This window comes from Bidens hawaiensis, unplaced genomic scaffold (assembly GCF_021521415.1).
Source record: "Bidens hawaiensis isolate Kalapana, Puna unplaced genomic scaffold, B.hawaiensis_p1.1 tig00044704_1, whole genome shotgun sequence".
NCBI lineage: Eukaryota > Viridiplantae > Streptophyta > Magnoliopsida > Asterales > Asteraceae > Bidens > Bidens hawaiensis.
In genome coordinates this window covers 4,995-9,988 of record NW_027497937.1, presented here as the reverse complement: position 1 = coordinate 9,988, position 4,994 = coordinate 4,995, and positions in this window count along the sequence as shown.

The window sequence follows — 4,994 nt, the reverse complement described above, 5'->3', positions numbered from 1 at the left end:
CAAGCTGTTAATGACAAATGCGAATGCCAAAGAGAACACACCGATTTTTGGTGGGGCATGGATCTATAACCTCTATGGAGCCTATGGTGTTGATAGAGAAGGGACCCGAAGCCCAGATCCGATTGCTCTTAGCTTTGATTTTTGTAACAGCATGCAGATGGTTCAGCGAATTGGTCAAAACCCGGATGTGTGGAGTTTTTGTGATGTTTATAACCAGTTTTGGGACCCTGAGGACCCGGCAGAGATGTTACTCCAGGATGTGCCCGACAGGAGAGGAGGATCACCGCCTAGACAGCGCCGCCGCCGCTAGGGGTGTTCAAAACAATCCGAATCTGTATCTGAATTATCCGACTATCCGTATCCAAACTATCTGAATCCCGGATATCCAAAAATTCGGATTCGGATTCGGAATGTAGTTTCTGATTTTTCGGATATCCGAATTATCCAGTATTTTAAATTTATTAATTTTTAATTTTATTTTATATTATTATACTATACACAAACCCTAATATCTTTTATCATACACACATACATCGCGCCTCTATCTCTCTCACTTAACAATCTGTGGCCGCTCCCACTCTCTCACTAAAACAAGATCCGTCTCTGTAAGTGTCTCCGGCCACCGTCGCCGGCCACCGTCTGCGGCCATCTCGTCCCGAAGTCATCCCGTCTCTCGTCACTATCCCGTATCCCATCACCAAAAGTCGCCATCACTATCATCTATTCCGTCTCCCGTCACTATCATCTTCAAGTCAGCCACAACCACCATCACAGGTGCACGTCTCCATCCATTTATTGTTAGATTGTTAATTAATTGTTAGTTTTGTTAGCTTATTAGGGCTGTTCAAAATATCTATTACATTTGTTATAGATTGTTACTTTGTTAGCTTATTAATTGTTACTTTGTAGCTTATTAATCTAGATTGTTAGATTGTTACTTTGTAATACTAGATTTTTAGTTATATTATACATTAAATTAGTTATAGATTGTTATCTGACATTAGATTTGTTTCTTGACATATTAAATTGTGAAATGGAGGACAATACTAAAGCAAATGACTCCAACTGTGAGCAATTTTCTGAAAACGAGGTGGAGGTGGTGTCTGACAGAAACGCTAATCAAAAGAAGCGAAGAAAGAAAACGGGAAAACCCCCAAGTGTACCCTCGGTAAGTGACTCTCAATCCATTGATAGCAAAATGGATAGAACAAGATCTATATGGTGGGCGCATTATATTAGGCTTTCAGAAGAAAAGGCTGAGTGTAAGTATTGTGGTAGAAAAATAGGTTGTTCGACATCAAGTGGAACTACTCCTTTGCAAAATCACAATAAGTGTTGCAAAAAGTATCCTCCAAATATTGATAAAAAACAAAAACTAATTGATCTTGAGTCGAAAACACGTGTTAGTGAAGATGGTTCCGTTGAAAACGTGACGGTTCCTAAGTTATGGGAGTTTAATCAAGAAGTAATTAGGAAAGCTTTAACAAAAATGTTGATTCTTGATGAGTTACCTTTTTCTTTTGTGGAGAGGGAAGGTTTCCGTGAATTTTGCAAGGTTATCAATCCTTATTTTGTTGTACCTTCACGTTCTACTGCCACTAGAGATTGCTATAGTTTTTTTATTAATGAAAGAAGACAATTAGTTGACTTCTTTAAAAGTATGTCTTCAAAAATATCTTTAACAACAGACACTTGGACTTCGGGTCAAAATTTATTGTATATGTGTTTGACTGCACACTTTATAGATGATGATTGGCATTTGCATAAGAGAATTATAAATTTTTTCCAATTGTTGGTCATTCCGGGGTTTTAATAGGGAGAGCGGTTGAAAAGTGTTTAATTGAATGGGGCTTAAAAATGTTTTGACTACGACTGTAGACAATGCTAGCTCGAACAATGTAGCTATTCAACACTTGAAAAAGGTTTTTAACCATTGGGAATGTGGTGTTTTAAATGGAGATTTTTTGCATGTGAGGTGTGCGGCTCATGTTTTAAACTTGGTTGATAAAGATGGGCTAAGTGATATGACAAATTCAATCAAGAAAGTTCGTGCTCTAGTGAGATATGTGAGGTCTTCTCCTGATAGACTTCAAAAATTTAAAGCTTGTGTTGAAGAAGAGAAAATAGATAGCATGAGTTTAGTGTGTTTGGATGTCGAGACTTGTTGGAACTCTACATATTTAATGATAGAATCTGCTATTAAGTTTAAGAAAGCATTTTCTAATTTATTGTTAAAGGATCCTAGTTGTGAGAAAGAGCTTAAGAAATATGTTGGTGGTTTAATTTACGAGGATGATTGGGCCAAAGTGAGTGGCTTGTTGCCATTTTTGAAGGTATTTTATGAAGCGACTTTGAGATTTTCAGGTTCCCGTTATGTGACTTCTAATGCTTATGTGCATGAGGTTTTTGGAATTAGCACTGTGATAGATGGTTATTGTAATGATAATGATTTATCAATACGTTCAATGGCACTTAGTATGAAAAGAAAGTATCAAAAATATTGGGGGGATGTTGCTAAGTTAAACCATTTTTTGTTCCATGCCGTGGTTCTTGACCCAAGAAGGAAATGGAAATATATGGAGTTTCTTGTCAAAGCAAAGTATGTAGACGAAAGTATCCTCGAAAGTATAAAGTTAAGTATGAATACTTTGTTTGATATTTATTAAAAGTCTATGCCTCAAAAGGAAAAGGACTTTGATGTGTCATCATCTACCTCAACGGCCACCGAAGATCCTAGTAATGAAATGGACATTGAAGAACTAATGACAAAGCGATTCGAAATGGCCATGGGAAGTTTGAATGCATCTTTGAAAAAAAGTAAATTAGAGAAGTATCTTTCGGAAGATAGAGAATCAAAGGCACATCTTACAATGGTGGAAAGTTCAACAATGTCGATATCCTATTCTTGCTAAGATGGCGCGAGATATTCTTGCAATTCCAGTTTCGACGGTTGCTTCCGAGTCCGCGTTTAGCACCGGGGGGGCGGGTTCTTGATAGTTTTCGAACTTCCTTAACTCTAAAAATGGTGGGAGAGTTGGTATGTGCACAAGATTGGATGCGTTCTTCTAAAAGTAAAATTACAATTGAAGATACCATTTTTGACATTGAGAGCTTGGAAGAAGGTTGTAATATATTATTATTTTACGTTTCAATTGTATTTTTTCCAATATATGCATTATTAATTTGGTTGATTTTCTTTTATTTTGTAGGTATGAAGGACTTATCATTGGAACAACCCACTATCATAATTGATGAGATGGTTGATGAAACGTTCGAGGTCACTTAGGGTATCTTTTATTTTTTAGATATAAAACCGTGGCATTTTTAAACTAGTAGCTAGGTGATACGTGATAACTTGATAGTGGTTTTGGACTTTTGGCCCGTTTTGGGTTTTGTTTAATGTTTATAATTGTGAAATTTGAGCATGTGTTTTAAAGGTCAAATTGGCCCGTTTTAGTTGCCGACTTGCCGCCATTAAAGGTATAATGCAAGAACTTAAATATTTAATTATAAGGGTATTGAACGAATGGATATCGATTTATGTTGTTATATTTGTAGGTTATATTTGTTGGTGTGGAAGTTGGAAACTTGGAACAATGGAGTGATGTTTGTGTTGCAATTGTTGCGTTTTACTTTATTTTGAACAATGAATTGTGTTATTTGGTTGATTAATGTTTGGTTTGTTAGATTTAGAAACTTGTTATTTGGTTGTATGTTTGGTTTGTTGGATTTGGAAACTTGTTATTTGGTGGTTGTATGTTTGATTTGTTGGGTTTGGAAACTTGAATTCTTAAGATGATGTATGGTTTTTATTAGTAAAACAAGGTTTTTTTTTTAAATTTATTTTCGGATATTCGGATATCCGGTTTTGGATATCCGAAAATTTGGGATATCCGAACTTCGGATATCCGATATTTCGGATTCGGATAGTGATTTTCACTATCCGAAAAGTTCGGATATCCGGTTTCTGATATCCGAAATTTCGGATATCCGGTTATAAACAGCCCTACTCGCCGCACCTACCATCAGCGAGGAGGCCCATCTTCATCAGGGGCCTGCCCCAGCTCGTCACGTGACAGCCGATATTCATTCGAAGGCCTATACGACCTAATTGGTCAGTTCTCAACAAATTCTACCGCCTCGTTTGACGACATCACAGAGCAGATGGCTGCCTCATGCACAGCGGGCAGCCGAGTATGCAGAAACGAGGCAGGAGATTGATCATTTAGGATATCGCATGGGCGGCAGTGGGGACCGTTTGACCCGGACACGAGCAACTGATGAACAGCGGCAACGGTAGGTCAGGGTATGGGCATGGATGGGTTGGTAGTATTCCATGACATTATTATTATGTTTGTTTGAACAATTTACTTTCTGTCTTTTGTTTGTTTGGTTGGATACTTTTTTATGGCCGTGGGTGCCAAGACATTCTACTAGTACTTATTTAGCCTATGGATGATTCCATACCCAATTTTTAGCAAAATTATGCTTGGTTGTTTGTGGTTGTTTGCAGTTTTATATTATACATGTACAAAACCGGAAAACGAACGATAAACAGGGGACGCTCTGTCGAAATTTCGTTAACCCGTAGGGAAGTAGCTCTCCATTTTAACCCACCATACTTAATTAGAATTTTAATCTTTTCATGAATCTTTTCACATTGAGGACAATGTGAGATTCAAGTGTGGGGAGGGGAATTACTTGACCAATTTCTTGCTCAAATAATTATAAAAATTCTCTAATTAACGAATATTTTTTAGCAAACAAAGATTATTTTTATAACAAAACCAAAAGAAAAATTCAAGAAATTTTTTTGCAAATAATCAACTACTAATCTATTATAACAAAAAAAAGTGAAAAGGTAAAAAGAAGTTTTGTAATATTGAGAAGAAATTTATGCAGAATATGGCGTTTATACCCAATTCCTCCGTTACTGTGAGATAAACCTCATGCCATATAAAAAAATTTCGGAAGCTTTGAGTAAGTCATATGTT